Consider the following 19,298-nt stretch of genomic DNA (forward strand, 5'->3'; position numbering starts at 1 on the left):
GGGGCCCCCGCGGCGAGGGAGATGGGTACATCCTGCAGAGGACGCCCCCAACTTCGGCCCGGAGCCAGCGCGGCTCTGCGCGCCACACAGCCGCCCGCCCCGGCAAGAGTGAGCGCCGAAGTTGTCAGCGTCGACTCTGCAGGAACCCGGGACGAAGGCGTGCACAGGAGGACCCCGGAGGCTGCCAGGGAGGCCGCTCCCGCGAGGCCGCACGAAGCTGGCGCCCGCCGCCGACGCCACTGCCAAGGTTCCGTCCAAGCTGGGCGGGGAGCGGCCAGCTGCCCGAGGCTGGCGGGAGGAGGGACGGAGCGCGAGCGCAGCGGAAACCGCCTCCCGCGGGAGCTCTGCGCGCCCCAGCCGCGGCGCGGCTCCTACCTGTGGGGCGAGGGCGGCCGGCCGCGGGAACCTGCGCGGTGGCGGCGGATTCTTGGGGCTCGGGCGCAGCTGGCACCACTGGAGGCTGGGGAGGAGGGAAGGAAGGAGGGCCTGAGTGAGGACCGCGCCGTCTCCCGGAACTCGGCGCCGGGATTCGCGCTGGCCCGGCAGGGGTGGGGCGAGGCGGTGTCGGTCAGGATGCGTCGCGGCGCAAGCGGGCCGCCATCGCTGGGCAGGAGGTCTCAGGCCGCTGGGCCTCTCTCCTGGTCCCTATTTCTGATTCTCTCTTCTCCCAGAGTTTCAGAACTCAACTGCGTTAACCTAGGGAACGTTCACTAGCATTTTTATTATTATTTTCAGGTACTCTTGAGCCGCCAAGGGCCCAGACACTGTTGTAGGAGCTTTGCCTAGATTATCTTATCCTCGTCTATCGCAGCTGGTAGCCAGAATTGGTCTATTTTACAAGTAGGGGAGAAAAGCCAAAAAGTGTAGTAACTTGCCTGAGGTGACGCAATTAAGAAGTAGGAGCTTCGTTGATGTCATCCATAAGGTTTCTTCCAACTCCCTGGCGGTAGGTGTTATCACTAATTTACAAGCAAAGGAAACTGGAAACTGAGACTCAGAAAAGTGACGTAACCAGCCTAAGGTCACCCAGTCAAGAACGTAGGAGACTAGAATTTGTGTCTTGATGTCTGAAACTCAAGCTGGGTATGATTCAGAAATCTTAGTATAAAATAATAAACCAGGAGTAAAACATGGAAAATTTCCCATGCCACCCACGGAACTGTCCAAATAAAGCGATTTTGATGTCCACTTAGAACAAAGTCTTAAGAAAACAAAGCAACCAGTTGTCATGTGGCTTGACTAGCAGCCATTTTGGAATATAGCTTTGAATATATGCCACCCTAACCTCATTACATAGTGTTGCTTTCTGCCAAAGCCAAAGGAAACTATTGCCTCCACATACCCCAAAACTGTTAATAATGATGGCTTCTTTAAAGCACTTAGTGGATACTGCGCGGCCGAGACTGGCTGAGTTACATAATGTCTTACTGCACACGTGTAACTACATGAAGTGAAAAATATAATATTCCAGTCCAAAGTAGGGTAGGAGAAGTGAAATTATACTGTAGTCTGGAACTCTGTTTTCCTGTAACCTATAGTTGCTCAGCTCTCCCTGGACTACGTTTTTCCCTCTTGAGCACATCTTTTCCTAATGATAGAAGAGTCACACTGCCTTCACTCTTTCCTTGTTGACAGAAATGATTGATGTCTTTTGAATCCTATGATACTGACAGAATTTTACAGTTAAACACATGGCCCTCTGAGCAAGCAGAGTATTGCCTAAGAGGACTTTGGCAAGTGTAAGACAAGCATGTTACCAAAAGGCTGAATACCCTTTCCTCCCCTTATTTCTCAAGTTTTATTAGTCACAGATGATTTGATAAGTATTATACGCACAAGTAATGCACTCTTACAAGCTTGTCTTTAGAAATTATAACACTTTTGATTGGGAACCAGCAGGCTATAAAATTGCATCCCAAATTCGAAGTGTCATCATTAAAACATTTGGCAATAGGTTTTTCTATTAAGTATAATAAGAAATAAAATTATTTAAGTGCCCTCACAGTAATTGAATTTCTGCTTCCCTGAGCTAGAGGAATAAAATAGAAAAAGGCCATACGTTGTTTAGAGATAAACTTAAGCTATGGACTGTCAAATATAAGTTTTATATATAGTATGATTCTTTATGTGATTATTTCTATTGTCCTGAGAGATTTGCTGACGGTTAGTGGTTGTTTTTCCAAATCTTGCATATCTTCAGAGATGTCAAGAAAGAAATGACTATGGAATCCTGTTATAAATCCATCTGGATACATATTTGACATTTTTATCACACAAGTGGTATTCTAAATCCTCTTCAAGTTTTATCTTTTCTTCTCAGTATAAAAGTAATATATGCCCATTTTATAATTTTTACATTTATATTTTACAAAAATACAGGGTTTTGGAGACGACAGAAAATAATTTTTTAAATTAAAAGCACCTATATTTTCCCCCTCCACACATACCCATTATTAACATTTTGTTTTATTTCCTTTTTGTTTTCTATACATAAAGATTTGTTACAAAATTAAATTAACACCACCTGTACAAACAATGTTGAATCCTGTTTATCTCACTGAATATTTATAAATTGAGTATTTTTTTACCATCGCTAAATTAAAAAAAAATTTAGTGGTTGAAGAATATTCTAATTATTTACTTATCTGCTCATCTATTGGTGGCTTTTAGAATGTTTCCAGACTTTCTGGAAGTTTTAAGTCATTCAGGAATGAACACTGAATACCCATCTTTGTTGAGAATAGGGACCTAAGAATGGAACTACTGGATCAATATTTATAAACATTTTTGAAACTCTGAGATGCTGCAAAAATACCTTCCAATATTAAGTATAATCTTGCTTATAATTTGGAAATGTGATGGACCAAAATCATATCTTGTTTTAATCAGCATTTCTTCAATAATCAATAACGATGAAAACTTTTTTCATGTTTATTATTTGTACAATTTACTGAGAATGATCTATTCATATCTATTGCCTATTTTTTCCTATGTGATATTATTGCTGCTCTTGTTAATTTACATTAATGCTTTTAATAGAAACATTATTTATATATGTATTATCTATAGAATAAATAAAATTTACATACCAGTGTCCTCCCCCAGATTTTATCTTGTGGTATATTTTATATGTACGCTGCTGTCCAGATCATCTAGGTCATTTTTGGATACCCAGCATCCGTCATCTCTTCTAATAATTCCATTTTCTTATAGAGAATTATCTCTACCCAAATGTGTATAGTCTCAGCAAAAGGATAATTTGAGGCAGCAATCTCCAAGACAAAAGGCAGATCCTTCCTCTCTATTCCCACCACCAGTTCATTTATGCTGTAGGTCAGGTGGACTGAATCCCAAGGAATGAGAGAGTGGGTAGTGTCTGGGGCTGGGCTCACTGGACAGAGGCAGTAGCAGCTTCAGCAGCAGCTTTACCCTGACCAGGGTGGCCCAGTCAGAGACGATTCCCCACTTCCTGATTTGTTTGTTTTTAACCTTATGGCACTTCCTTTGTCACTGTTGGTTCCAGTCTTGTCTCCCAGCCTTGCCTTGAGTCTTTGAGCCCCTGGGGCCCTTTTCCTTCAGATAGCAAGAGTCTGCATCCATTGCTTGTCTCTTGATAACCCTCACTAACATAACTTGTGTGACTTCTATATCATTCCATCCACCTAACAGTCCCCTGATTAGCACTTCATTTATTCGTTATGAATCCTAATTAACTAATCACAGTACACATGCTACTCTGGAAACTCAGAGTATGAAGCAGGATATTTTATCCTCAGTCACCTGCTGACATAAATCATTTTAGCCATCATAACACTGATGGAATGAAAGATGAGAATAATGTGATTATCAAGGCTTAAAAAAAAAAAAAAAGTGACAGTGGTTAGGACCAGGACTCTCAAGAGAGAACGAGGAACAGAGTGGATATTGCTAAGGTGTACAGAAGCATTGTAACTCTCGATATTCATTTTAGCTTCCTGTGGACCATTCATCCATTTCATGATTTCTCCCAACAGCACTCAGTTTGTGGGCTGTCTACCATGTGACTCTTTAAAAAGGGGCCTCACTGATGCCTACAACTGGAGCTGAAACATCAGAGGTAATCTTCTCAGTTACCTTTAGCCAGTCCCTTTGAAGTGTTTTCATATCCAAAGACCCAAAAGGATCCAACTGCCCTAACTGTCAGTAGGTAAGTCTAAAACCTTGTTTAAAATATCTTTATATCTTCAATGTTTATGTATCTTTTAAAATTGTATTCATTTTCATGGATTTGTACATTTATAAAAGTAGCATGATTATTAAATGAGAAAACATGCAAAATCATTTAAAAGAGTGAATATTTGTTTAGCATGATACAATTGTATGTCAGTTGGTTGCTACAATTGTATTCAAGTAACTATAAAAGCAACTGTAATCAGTTCCCCCCAAATCCATAAATTGCACAGTAAAAAAATGATACCAAGGAAGTATTGCTTTGTGACTCCATAATAAAGAAAAACATGTTTTTCAAAGCTAACATGTTTTATACAAACATATCTATGTATTTTTAACTTTTAAACTTAACATCAAGTATAAAGTTTCATTCATTCATACATTATAAAAAACCACTATGTTGCAGGTACTGTTTTAGTAGCTGCAACATAGTGGGTTTTTATAATGTTAAGTTTAAAAGAAGGTACTACCTGAATAAGACAAATGAAGCGTCTGCTTTTCTGTAGGAGGACAGACTGAAATATGTAGGAGATGAAAGGTACTATGAAGAAATATAAACCAGGGTAAAGGAAAAGACAAGGGCTTCCAGAATGAGGTTGAGGGAAGCTGACAGAGAAAAGCCTTATCAGGCTTCTCTGATAAGGTGACACCAGAGCAGAAGAAAAGAAGCAAATCTTGCAGATGTCTGGAGGAAGAGCATCAACCTCATGGTTGTACAAAGGCCATGAAGTAGAAATATATTTGATATTTTCCAGGGAAGAGTAAGGAGGCAAAGGTGAATTGAGTGGCGTGAGCAGGGAGAAAAATGATAGAAAATGGAGTCAGAGGGGTGGCAGGGTGCAAGTTCCTAAGAGGAAGGGGTTTGAATTGAATGTTTCGTGTTTCACTTTATTGGAATATAGTTGATTTACAATGTCATGTTAGTTTCAGGTGATGCATATATATATTCTACATATATTCAGATATATATATATATTCTTTTTCAGATTCTTTTCTCATATAGGCCATTACAGAGTACTAAGTAGAGTTCCTTGTGCTATACAGTAGGTCCTTGTTGCTTATCTATTTTATATATAGTAGTGTGTATATGTGGAATTTAATGTTGATTGATACGAAAATCTTGAGGCGGAAGAGGGACACAGTGCGACTTTTGTTTTAGAAGGAGCACACTTACTGCCATCTGGAGACTAGACTGCGTGGGGGTGAGGATAGAAGCATGAAGACCAAGGAGCAGTCCAAGGAAGGATGGACTGGAGTGAGAGTCATGGAGGTGTTGGAAGGGATCAGATTCTGCATCTTGGTGTAGATAGGAAAGAAACCAATATTCAGGAAAACCAAGGAAGGAAAACCAAATATTAAGGAGGAGCCTTACTCAACAAGGGCATTAGTTATTCCCTGACCATACAAAATTCCTGGGGAGATGAATTAGTGAAGGCATCAGTGGTGTCCAATTAGTAGCATTATTGCTGCATTTTTTTCAGTTTATTTTATTTTTTACAAAATTTTATTACAGTATAGTTGATTTCCAATGTTGTGTTAGTGTCAGGTGTACAGAAAAGTGATTCAGTTATTAATATATTCATTCTTTTTCATATTATTTACCCATACAGGTTATTACAGAATATTGAGTAGAGTTCTCTGTACTGTTGCATTTTTTATCTTCACTTGGGCAAATGCCCTATTTGTTTATGAAATGTAAGTTTGATTTATTGCAGTTTTGCCCTGTGGAACTCAGTTCTACCACCCTTTAGACCAGTTCCTACACCATACATATTCCCATTTCAAAATTAAAGACAGATTTCTTTCCCATCAAGTTTTGACTCAGCCTTTGCCCAAATAAACATGCAACAAATCCAGCTTTTCACATCATAAGTTCAGCGCTGGTTGAAATCAGATATTGTACCTATAGTCTCAAAAGCATCTAGCTTCAGACTCTATTACACATTAGCATTCTTTGCATTTTCCAATTTAAATGTTTCTACAAACATTTGTTTGGTTTTACACTTTCCTAGTTCAGTTTAGATTTAGAAATTTATGTTTGTTATACCAGCAAATGTTTTTACTTAGAATAAAAGAATAGAAATAGAAGGACATATTATAAAAGGTTTCTTTAATGATAATAGAGTGGCAAAACTTCCCAGGATGAGAGCCACTTGGGTCCCTGCCTGTGTGCCTTCTAATCTTTCAGAACCTCCAGAGAATTATGGAAGTGTTTTCTTGGCAAACATTTGCTAACAGCTAAGGGGTTTGGAAAACATTATCATTTGCCTGCATCACTTTTTATTTTCCAGTAGAAATGTAATCATATGGACATTCACACTAAATTGTTGCTGATGTAGGTTTTCACACTTGTATAATCTGTCGCACTAAAGGTGCACTTTCAAATTCATGCCTTAGGGCTTCCCTGGTGGCGCAGTGGTTGAGAGTCCGCCTGCTGATGCAGGGGATGCGGGTTCGTGGCCCGGTCTGGGAGGATCCCACCTGACACGGGGCGGCTGGGCCCGTGCGGCTGGGCCCGTGCGGCTGGGCCCGTGAGCCATGGCCGCTGAGCCTGCGCGTCCGGAGCCTGTGCTCCGCAGTAGGAGGGGCCACGGCAGTGAGAGGCCCGCGTACGGCAAAAAAAAAAATTCATGCCTTAGTCTAGTTTGTAAGCCTGTAGAGACTGTCCTACCCTCACACCCAGATACAGCAAAAGCATCTCTCAGAAACCTCTCAGCTCGCAGCTTCAGTTGAGCTCTGGGTGTTTCCAGGATGCAGAACCCTCTGCAAGAACAAAGTGGAAAAAAAAGAAAAAATATATATTTTACACACACACACATATATACATACATATATTATTTCTTTAGTGGGACAATCTATTTGACTTACATGCTCACTTTGAATTATAGACCCTCTGCCCAAAGATGTGACTTCATTATCCTTTTAACAACAAAAATTCAGGGATCAAATTTCAGAATTATCAGTCCTTAACCTTACAATGAAAAAGACCCCGACATATCATCAAAAATACTTTTCAATTCTTTACTCATCTTATATTCACCACCGCACACGCACATGTCCACAAGCTCCAAAACCCTTAGGACCAGATGAATTTAGGATATTCAGAATTTTATGAATTTTGGAGAATTATATATTATATAATTATGTTATATTATAATCATATATAATAGCCCCAGTGAGGCTTGGGGCAGCACCCCATAATTAAATACCCTCATATTTCTGCAGCAAAAGACATGAATAGACACACTGGATGGAAAAATAAAAACTGTAAATAGCCTCGAATCAATTCAGGTCCGATTTTCCTGTGCAGTGAGTTCGGAAGAACACTTGGTTTTCAGAACTTTTTGGATTTTAGAATTTTGGATAGGGCATCACAGACCTGAATTAAAACAGAATGGAGTAGACCCTGGAGACAAGGAAGAACACTTTAAAACCCTTTTCCCTACCCCCTCCCAATTCATTCAATATCTTAGAGCACAATGTTTTTTTTTGCCAACTAATCAGATTCATTGTATTTTTATGTTTTTAACAACTGTATTTAGCAAATAGATTCAAAACCCATTTGAAAGTCATTTTGGGGAAGATTTTTTAATTGAATAAAAAATCTCTATTTCCAAGCTTTTTAAGGGGGACAGATACGAGAATTTTTATAGATGACACATATTTTCCAAAGTCAATCAGTTACGAAGGAAGCACTTCCAAAGGTCTGCTGTCATTATGCCCTTCACCATGGCCCGAGTTTCCTTCAAAAGCAGAAACTCTCCCACTTGTTATTAAAGTGACACTTCTGTTATGAAGACAGTATTAATTTTAAATTCTGTTTTACTGTCACAGAATTGATAGACACTTGTTATAGAAAAGACAGAGTGTGAAACACTAATGTTTTTGGAAAATAAAGTGTGTCACTCCTTTAACGTACTCAGCCATGATAAAACCAGTAACCTTGTCTGCGATACAAAATGTTTACATCATTACTCATCATCTCTACTAAGAACAGTGAATAGTTTGCTATAGTCAAAGGTCTTATTTTTATACCATTATCTATGTCAGTAGATATAGTATCTATATTTATAGCAATTTGCACACTTTTAGCTTCACCTTATTAGCTGCAAGAACTTCTTGCCTCTGAATGATGCAATGAATAAATTTATTTTAAAGCTGTCTACATTTTTATCCCAGAATCCAAATTTTATTCCAGCCAAAGCAACTCTTCCATCAGTGGTGACATTGTCACAATTTTTCCATAAAACATTGTTTTTGTTATGGAATTCATATATGCTGATAATATATTTTGTCCTTCAGTACATCTTTGCTTTATTCGGTAGCTTTCAGCCCTATAAGAGCAACACATCCTTCTTATTGTTGTAACATCCTCTTTATTATCTTGAAGTGGAATTAATTCATAATTTCACAAAATACAAATATGTATTGAAAATAAAGGAGAAATAAGAGAAAGTAAATTATAAAAGAGTAGAGTATCTCTCAACATGTAAAATTCTCAAACAAACCATACTGGAAGACATAATAAGAGGGATAGATGTTTTTATTCCCTATAATGAATATAGGTCTTTTAAAAGACAAATTTCCACCTAAGTATTGTCTACATCATTGTTTCTCAAATTTCAATGTGCACACAAGTCACCTGTGGCTTGTGTTAAAATGTGGATTCTGATTTCACATGTCTGGAGTGGGCATTTCTAGCAAGCTTGTGATTCTGAAGCTGCTGGTCTACCTAAAGCTGGACACTGAGGGTCAACACATTTCTTTATATTGATATTTGAATGTGACAGTTAAATTGTCAGCTGATAAAGGTGTTGCCACCAGTGACTTAATTTTCCAGATACCTTCAAATCAATTCAGGTCAGGTTTTGCTGCCAAGTGAGTTATGAACAATCTGTTCGTGATTGTTGAATGAACAAGAATTGTTTGTGAACAACTCTTAGCAAAGTTCCAAAGAACAATTTTCCCTCAATGTACACTAGTTACATTCTCCAAAAATGCAGTCTATATGAAAAATATACAAACAATATTATGAACTTCTACGTAAAACAGAGTTGGTTCTAGGCTCAGATACTCAGCAGAGTTTTTTACTTACATGAGTGTCCAATAAGACCTTTGGAGGTTGTGTGGGATCAGGGACAATTGTTCAGTGTACAAGACCATTCCATGAATAACAGATCTCTAGCATCGCTGGCCTCCACTCACTAAATGCCCGTAAGTGCCCCCCAGTCACTGTGTTGGTCAAGAATACACCCCATTTCCAAAATGTTCCAGTGGGACAGTATAACCTCTGCTGATTGCCACTGCTTAAGTGAAACAGGAAAATTACTTCTAGTATTTAATTAAAGCAGAATCCAACATAAGCCCAGACACTGTAGAAATATTCATTCTTTCCTCCAACTGTATAGAAAGGCTCCCGTGCTGAAAACTTGTTCTAACACTTGTTTCTTCAATTCTTCCACAATATGATTTATGCATCTTCCACAATTATTTGCTGACATTTGGTTGCCATATTTTTTTCCTCACATTATTTCCACACAAGAAAAACTTGAGGAAGGATGCCTGTGTCTACCAAAATACTTTATTAAGACTTAACTCCCTTCTTATTTTTAAAAATAAAAATAAATAAAAATGTAATATTTTCTCCCTGCTTTGCAGGGAATTGTAAGAGTAGTTATTTCCTCTGAGTTGTACAGTTTAATATTTGCTCTTAGAGTAAATCAATTCGATTTCAATAAAAATTTTTTTAATTAAATTAAAAATATAAATATATTTAGCCCAAAACAATTTGCTCTTAGAAATTCTGATTTGCAGGCACTAAACAGAAATAAATCCTAATCAGAGTGTGTCTTACATTATTCTTTTGGTTGGTCACTATAAAATGATTTCTACAGACTTGAACCCTATGAAAATATATTGATTAATATATAACATATACAGGAACTTCCCTGGTGGTCCGGTGGTTAAGAGTCCACCTTCCAATGCAGGGGACACGGGTTCGATCCCTGGTTAGGGAGCTAAGATCCCACATGCGGGATGGGGGGTGACAACTAAGCCCGTGGGTTCTGGACCCCGTGCACCACAACTAGAGAGAAGCCCACACGCTGCTAGGAAAGATCCTGCATGCCACAGCTAAGACCCAACGCAGCCAAATAAATAAATAAATAAATATTTAAATATACATATATATATGACATACACAAACTAAGGAATCTTTTCTCATAACTTTATTTACAAATCCAGAACTTAACAAATCTGTTAGGCTAGCACTTATGAAAGATCGATTTTTTTTTTGTTTTTTTAATATTTATTTATTTTGGCTGCTTCAGGTCTTAGTTGTGGCATGCGAGATCTTCGCTGCAGCACGTGGGATCTTTTTTTGTGGACTTCTTAGTTGCAGCATGCAGGCTTCTTAGTTGCAGCATGCAGACTCTTAGTTGCGGCATGCATGCAGGATCTAGTTCCCTGACCATGGATCGAACCCAGGCCACCTGCATTGGGAGTGCGGAGTCTCACCCACTGGACCACCAGGGAAGTCCCAAGAAAGATTGACTTTTGTAATGAATATTGAAATGCAGTTGAGGTTCAATAGCTGTAAATGAGGAATATGTTACTTTCTTTTTCATCCCTTTTGGGTATTGTTTTCATGCAATTTAGCTAACTGTAGACCAATTATTGCATATGAATAGTAAGCAATGTAATTTTATAGTTTTACACAAATTACATGTGTATCACCAAAATTTTGTATATACACATTGAAGACAAAATGAACGAGTTAAAATATGTTCAAAGAAATAGAGGAATAGAAAGGCTAAATCTTCAGTTTTCTAAATTGAGAAATCATACACTTGTAGGAAGTAGATGAGCCAAAAGGAGGGGATGAGGAAAAAAGAAGACAAAGATTTAAAAAGTGACAGTTGTTTTAGGAATAAAGCATATAGATGGCGTAGGGTTTTCCTGTCACAGATGATGGAACTGTGGCCCACAGGCAAGACAGAATGGCGACATCACTGCAGTTCTTGTTCTGGTAAAAGGATGTCGCCATTCTGCCTTGCTTGTGGGCCACAGTTCCGTCAGCTGTGACAGGAAAACAAACTTTCACAATTTCTTTGCGATAAAAGAGATCTGCTATTCAGGATTTAATTTTGACCCACAGGAGCTGGTTGGTAACATAGGAATGAGGAAAATCTTGACAGGAAATGTCTAGTGTCTATTTTTTTCAATTTTTTAAATATGAAATACATGTAACATCAAATTTACCATCTTAACTGTTTTTAAGTGTACAGTTCAGTGGCATTAAATACATTCATGTGGTTGTGCAACCACCACCCCCATCCATACAAATAACTCTTTTCATCTTGCAAACCTGAAAATCTACACCTATTAAACAATAACTCTCCTTTCTTTCCTTCCCCCAGCCTCTGGCAACCACCATTGCATTTTCTGACTTTATGATTTTTGACTGCTCTACATACTTTATGTAAGTGGAATCACACCGCATTTTGTCTTTTTGTGTTTGGCTTATTTCACTTAGCATAATGTTCTCTAGGTTCATCAATATTGTGGCATATTGCAGAATTTCCTTCCTATTTAAGATGGAATAATATTCCACTATATGTAAATACCACATTTTGCTTATCCATTCATCAGTCAATGAACCCTTGGATTGCTCCACATTTTAATAATGCTGCTATGAACATGGCTGTACAAATATCTCTTTGAGACCCTTTTTCCAATTCTCTTGGTTATATACTCAGAAGTGGAATTTCTAGATCATATGATAATTCTGTTTTTAATTTTTTGAGGAAATCATAATGTTTTCCACATTGGCTATTCTATTTTACATTCCCACCAACAGTGCACAGGGTTTCAGTCCCTCCACATCCTCACCAACACTTGTTATTTTCTGTTTTTTCGAAAGTAGCCATCCTAATGGTTGTGGGTTGCTATCTGGTTGTAGTTTTGTTTTGCATTTTCCTAATGATTAGTGATGTTGAGCATCTTTCCATGTGCTTATTGGCCATTTGCATATCTTCTTTGGAGAAATGTTTGTTGAAGTTCTTTGTTTATGTTTGAATTGGGTTTGTTGTTTGTTGTTGTTGTTGTGGAGTTTTAGAAGTCCTCTTTATAGTCTGGATATTATTCCCTGATCAAATATATAATTTGCAAATAATTTCTCCCATTCTGTGGGTTGCCTTTTTACTCTGTGGATAGTGTCTTTCAATGCATTATTTTTTTTTTAATTTTCAGGAAGTCCAATTTGTCTGCTTTTTCATTTGTTACCTGCGCCTTTAGTGTTATATCTAAGAAATCATTGCCAAATCCTATATTATGAAGATTTTGTCTTATTTATTCTCCCAAGAGTTTCTTTTTTTTTTTAAGATTCTATACTTTAATTTATTTTTTATTTATTTATTTTTGGCTGCATTGGGTCTTCTTTGCTACACGCGAGCTTTCTCTAGTTGCGGCGAGCGGGGGCTACTCTTCATTGTGGTGCACAGGCCTCTCTGCAGTGGACTCTCTTGTTGCGGAGCACGGGCCCTAAGCACACAGGCTTCAGTAGTTGTGGCACGTGGGCTTAGTAGTTGTGGCTCGCAGGCTCTAGAGTGCAGGCTCAGTAGTTGTGGCGCACAGGCTTACTTGCTCCGCGGCATGTGGGACCTTCCTGGACCAGGGCTCGAACCCGTTTCCCCTGCATTGGCAGGTGGATTCTTAACCCACGGCACCACCAGGGGAGCCCTCCCAAGAGTTTCATTGTTTTAGGTCATAAATTAGGTCCTTGATCCACTTTGAATTCATTTTTGTTTATGATGTTACATAAGGGTCCAACTTCATTCTTTAGCATGTGGATATCCAGTTGTCCCAGCACCGTTTTTTGAAGAGATTGTCCTTTCCCCATTAAATGGTCTTGGCATCCTTTTCAAAACTCATTTGACCATATATGTAAGGTTTATTTCTGGACTGTCCATTCTATTCCATTGGTGCATATGTCTATCTGTGTGCCAATACCACGCTTGATTTTGGTTATTGTAGCTCTTAATAGTAAGCTTTGAAATCAGGAAGCGTGAGTCCTCCAGTTTTGTTCTTCTCTTTCAGTATTGTTTTGGCTGTTTAGGGTCCCTTGAGATTCCATATGAATTTTAGGATTGGTTCTTCTATTTCTGGAAAAAAATCATTATTGGGATTTTTTTTTTTTTTTTTCAGTATGCAGGCCTCTCACTGCCATGGCCTCTCCCATTGCGGAGCACAGGCTCCAGACGTGCAGGCCCAGTGGCCATGGCCCACGGGCCCAGCCGCTCCACAGCATGCGGGACGCTCCCGGACCAGGGCACGAACCCATGTCCCCTGCATCGGCAGGCGGACTCCCAACCACTGCGCCACCAGGGAAGCCCCATTATTGGGATTTTGATAGAGATTGCATTGAATCACATTGGGTAGTATTGACATTTTAATAATGTTAAGTCTTCTAATCCATGAACATGGGATGTCTTTCCATTTATTTATGTCTTCTTTAATTTTTTTCAGCAACTTTTTTTATAATTTTTTTTTTTGGCCATGCTTTGTAGCTCACAGGATCTTTAGTTCCCTGAACAGGGATTGAACCTGGGCCACAGCAGTGAGAGTGCTGAGTCTTAACCACTGGACCACCAGGGAATTCCCATCAGCAACGTTTAATAGTTTTCACTGCACATATCTCTCACCTCCTTGGATAAGCTAATTACTAAGTATTTTATTATTTTTGATGTTATTGTATGTGGAATTGTTTTCTTAATTTTCTTTTGACATTGTTCATGTATAGAAATGCAGCTTATTTTTTATGCTAAAAAGGTACACTTTATTTTTTTTAATTTTTGTTTTATATTGTGCTATAGTTGATTTAAAATGTTGTGTTAGTTTCAGGTGTACAGCAAAGTGATTCAGTTATATATACGCATATGTCTATTCTTTATCAAACTCTTTTCCCATTGTAATTACAGAATATCGAGCAAAAGGACCTATACAGCAAGTCCTTGTTGGTTATCTATTTTAAATATAGTAGTATGTATATGTCAATCCCAAATTCCCAATTTATCCCTCCTCCCACCCCACCTTTCCCCTTTGGGAACCATAAGTTTGTTTTCTATGTCTGTGAGTCTGTTTCTGTTTTGTAAATAAGTTCATTTGTATCATTTTTTTTAGATTCGTCATATAAGTGATATCATATGATATTTGTCTTTCTCTCTCTGACTTACTTCTTAGTATGATAATTTCCAGGTCAATCCATGTTGCTGCTGATGGGAAATGCAATTTATTTTTGTGTGTTGACTTTGTACCCTATAACTTTGGTAAATACACTTATTAGTTCTAACAACTATTTTGTGGAGTCTTTAGGGTTTTCTACACATAAGATTATATCATCTGCAAACAGAGATAATTTTACTTCTTCCTTTCCAACTTGTATGTGTTTTATTTCTTTTTCTTATCCAATTGCTCTGGCTAAAATTTCCAGTACTATGTTAAATAGAAGTGGTGAAAGTGGGCATCCTTGCCTTGTTCCTAATCTTAGAGGAAAAGCTTTCAGTCTTTCACCATTGTGTATGATGTTTGCTGTTTCACATATGAAACATAGCTTTTCATATACAGCTGACACTTGAACAACATGGGTTTGAAACTGTGTGGGTCCACTTATACACACATTTTTTCCCAATAAATACATACTATGATACTACACGATTCACAGTTGGTTGAATCCATGTGTACAGAACTGCGGATGCCGAGGGTCGACTGTAAAGTTATGCACAGATTTTCAACTGTGCAGGGGGTTGGTGCCCCTAACCCCCTTGCTGTTCAAGAGTCAAGTGTATAGTTTTTCTTTTGTTGAGGTAGTTTCCGTCTATTCCTATGTTGTTGTGTTTTTATGATGAAAGGGTGTCGAATTATGTCAAATGTTTTTCTGCATCAGTTGAGATGATTAAGTTGGGTTTTTCCCTTATTTTATTGATGTAGTGTATTACATTGATCGATTTTCATATGTTGAACAATCCTTGCATTCCAGGAATAAATCCCACTTGGTCATGGTGTATAATCCTTTTAATATGCTATTGAATTCTGTTTGCTAGTATTTTGTTAAAGATTTTTGCATAAATGTTCATATGGGATATTGGTCTGTAGTTTCCTTTTCTTGTAATGCCTTTGTCTGGCTTTGGTATCAGATTTATGCTGGCCTCATAGAATGAGTTAGGAAGTGTTTCTTCTTCAGTTTTTTGGAAAAGTTTGGGAAGGATTGGTATTAGCTCTTCTTTAAATGTTTGGTAGAATTCACCAGTGAAGCCATCAGGTCCAGGACTTTTCTTTTTGGGGAGATTTTTGATTACTGATTCAATCTCCTTATTAGTCTTGGGTCTATTCAGATTTTCTATTTCTTCGTGATTTAGTCTTGGTAGGTTTTGTGTTTCTAGGAATTTGTCCACTTCATCTAGGTTATCCAATTTTTTGACATGCAGTTGTTCTTAGTGCTCTCTTATCTCTGTAGAATCAATAGTAATGTCCCCACTTGCATCTCTAATTAGGTAATTTGAGTCTTCCTCTTTTTTTCTTAATCCAGCTAAAGTTTTGTCAATTTTGTTGATCTTTTCAAAGAAGCAACAATTAGTTTCATTGATTTTATCTATTGTTCTTTTATTCTCTATTTCACTTATCTCTGCTCTAATCTTCCTTTCTCTCCTTCTGCTGGCTTTGGGTTTATTTTGTTATTTACTATTTCCTTAGATTTTAAAGTTATGTTGTTGATTTGAGATCAGAAATTGTCTACTTTTTTCTTAGCATTTACAGTAGCCAAAAATGAGAACCCTGAGCCTACTCACACACAAACTCTAAACATTAGAAAAGCAGATTTCAAAAAATATTTAGAGAAATTTTGACATGATTGCATAACAAGAGACTCTTCAAGGAATGTTCCTGGAGTTTCCTAGCCCTCTAAAGCATAGATAGAAAAGATAGAAAGAGGAAACCAAAACCAAAAGAGGAAGAATTTTGTTAAAAGGGCTCAAGCCCTGATTAAGTGGAGACTCATGACAAATACTAAGTTCAACCTTAAAAGGCTATTTTATAGGGACTTCCCTGGTGATGCAGTGTTTAAGAATCCTCCTGCCAATGCAGGGGACACAGGTTCGATCCCTGGTCTGGGAAGATCCCACATGCCACAGAGCAACTAAGCCCGTGTGCCACAACAACTGAGCCTGCACTCTAGAGCCCACAAGCCACAACCACTGAGCCCACGCGCTGCAACTACTGAGCCTGCATGCTGCAACTACTGAAGCCCACGTGCCTAGAGCTTATGCTCCACAACAAGAGAAGCCACCGCAATGAGAAGCCCGCGCACACTGCAACGAAGGGTAGCCCCCGCTCGCCGCAACTAGAGAAAGTCTGTGCACAGCAACGAAGACCCAACGCAGCCAAAAAAAAAGAAAGACTATCTTATAAAGCAATGGTTGGAACAAGAAATAGGAGGAAGAAGAGATGAAGCCAGTAGAGATGCAAAAAGAAAGCAGAAGTATTTAATTTCCATTTTAGCCTGTCTTTATCTAAGGGAGTAACTTTCAAGCTAAAAAATTGAGAACAACCACAAGGATTAAGGCTAAGATAAGTGAAGAATGAGATAGGAAGAGAACTCTTAGCTCCTCCTAAGTTTTGGATTCTAAACACAGATGCTTGACATTCCAGTTCACTAAAAACATTGTAGATGCAATTGCAGAATCTGTGCTTGGTAACATTTGCAGAGTCATGGAGAAGATGAAAATCACCAGAATACTGGAAAATAAAAACTGATATCCAAGTTTTCAGCAAGAAAGAAAATGTAACTCAACAAAGAAAGTATACTTTGGCATACTGATTGTACTTGATATTATAGATTTGGGTCCCATCTAAGTCCACTAATTCCTCTTAACCATTTTAGAATATCTGCAACTGGCCCATACAAATAATATTTCTACTAGTTTAACAAATATTTATTAAGGGCTGCCTTTTATTTTTAACCTTGTAACTTTTGCATGTAATCCATACTCATAAACAGGAGGGCCACAAACATTTTCAAACTGCAGATGAAATCATTTCAAAGAGTTGTCAAAAAGAGGGATAAGTTTTTATTATGTGAACATGGTTCCCCAATCCCACAGTGGCCTCCTTCCATCAGGCTGCACTGAATAGAGTAGCATTACAGGAGTGCAAGACACATGATATTGTTCTGTGAGTATTTCAGGATGAGAAGTTTGTTTAGAGGGCAACAGAGCACCATAAGAAGGCCCCAGAGGTAGGTTTAGTGTTGGAGCTAATGAGGCAAAAAAGATAAAACACAGCACACCAGAGTATGAATAACCAGTACATTTGCAGTTGGGGAGCTGGCCAAGGGTACAGGAGAGATGGCAGGGTTGGAGTTAATTAGCTTGAAGTGTTAATAGCTCTCTTATGTAGAGTTATTTCCATGCAGGTGCAAACTGTTGCTCCTGATGGTATCTTAGGCCTGTGGTTGCTGGCAGATGGTAGTGGACTTTGTCAAATGTTTCAAATGTTACAAGAACAAAATTGATCAAGGTGTGAATGTGCCTAGTCAACTTCCTCACCTTTGTGACTTGTAATTAGGAAAATGAGTGGGAAGGAACCAGGCAGGAGAGATAGATATAAAAGAAGAGAGGACTCAGACAGAGAGGCTAAGCTATCTACAAAATGAAGATCTAGCAGACAGTGGGGAAGAGAGAGGAAGAAAACTTGTGTGGGAAATGGAGTAGAGGGAAAGTGTCAGAGCACGGAGCCAAGAGGAGGATCCGGTGCGGCTGCACGAAAGGGCTTGAGCTCTGTGTTGCTGGGGGTATGAATTGGAACCCTTTTTATGGTCTTTGTGATATACAAATATCAGAAATCTTCTAAAATTACTCTTTGTTGTTGTTGGACTGTAATTCTTTTTTTTTTTTTTTGCGGTACGCGGGCCTCTCACTGTTGTGGCCTCTCCCGTTGCGGAGCACAGGCTCCGGACGCGCAGGCTCAGCGGCCATGGCTCACGGGCCCAGCCGCTCCGTGGCATGTGGGATCTTCCCGGACCGGGGCACGAACCCGTGTTCCCTGCATCGGCAGGCGGACTCTCAACCACTGCGCCACCAGGGAAGCCCTGGACTGCCATTCTTTAACAATGACTGTGTGAACTGAGCTACATAGAACCCTAAGATTTATTAGGGTTTCATAATTTTGATGAGAAGGTTACTGAAGTGGGAATTCCAGAGATAGCGAAGGGAAGACATAGTTAGACCTATATATTTTTTTTTACTCCATGCAGGAATTAATAAGGCTGTTCAGTGACCTCAGGGCAATGGACCTCTAAAGAGATGATTTCCCAATATTTGAGAAAAGGGTTTGCTTGTAATTGGGGGGCACATAAAAGAAGACAAACAGAAAAATGAGCTACACAGTCAGTTTGCAGAAGAAACTTAAAGATGGCAAATAAATAAATGAAAAAGTATTTAACCGCGCTGGACGTTTTAAAATATAAAAATAAAGCACAGTAAGATATCGGAGCTCGTGTGCACCCGAGGAAGAAAAACTGTATGGAACAAAACAGCGCTCCAGCTCAGTGCTGTCTGAGCAGATGTTGAGCTGCCAAGGGATGGGAGGGCTGAGGGCACCGGGACTCAGAACAGTGGGGAGGTTGGCCTTCAGCGGTGGAGCCTTGGAAGGGGGGCGTGAGAAGGGCTTCAGTAGATTTCTAGCTGTGGGGATGGTAGCAGCACCTCAGTGTGGCAGAGACCAGGCAGCTGCAATGGCAGAGCCTTGGGCTGACAAGTACCCAGAGGTATAGAGGTGTAAGTGTACAGTACAGCTATAGATAAATACACATGTATATGATGATATATGTATACATGTTGAAGGGGGTTTTTTGGAGGGCAGTTGGCAATGGTTTTACTTGGGCCTCAAATTCATTCAACACAGATAGGGCTTTGGGCTGATGAAATCTGAGTTACCTGTTCCTCCAATATCATTTGGGCCATTGAAGAGAGAGGGCTGTGTCACGTGTGAAAAAGCCTTGGCCACAGAGGGGTATAACTTGCAAGACAATTGGCCAC

At 39.1% G+C, this 19,298-nt stretch overlaps 1 protein-coding gene across 2 annotated transcripts in view; it reads left to right on the plus strand.

Moving 5' to 3' along the window:
• Positions 1 to 809: 809 nt before the first annotated feature.
• Positions 810 to 19,298, plus strand: part of TMEM212 (transmembrane protein 212) — a gene marked incomplete at its 3' end in the record, with an annotated part of 42,888 nt that continues 24,399 nt past the window's right edge. Inside the window, exons 1-4 of one of the 2 annotated variants that reach the window (XM_079923389.1) lie at positions 810 to 946; positions 4,014 to 4,186; positions 5,820 to 5,904; positions 11,628 to 11,689. Of the gene's footprint in view, positions 947 to 3,298; positions 4,187 to 5,819; positions 5,905 to 11,627; positions 11,690 to 19,298 lie in introns of those variants that run through there. The other variant, XM_079923390.1, reaches the window with a different exon arrangement.

The sequence above is a fragment of the Stenella coeruleoalba genome (assembly GCF_951394435.1).
Source record: "Stenella coeruleoalba genome assembly, chromosome: 5".
NCBI lineage: Eukaryota > Metazoa > Chordata > Mammalia > Artiodactyla > Delphinidae > Stenella > Stenella coeruleoalba.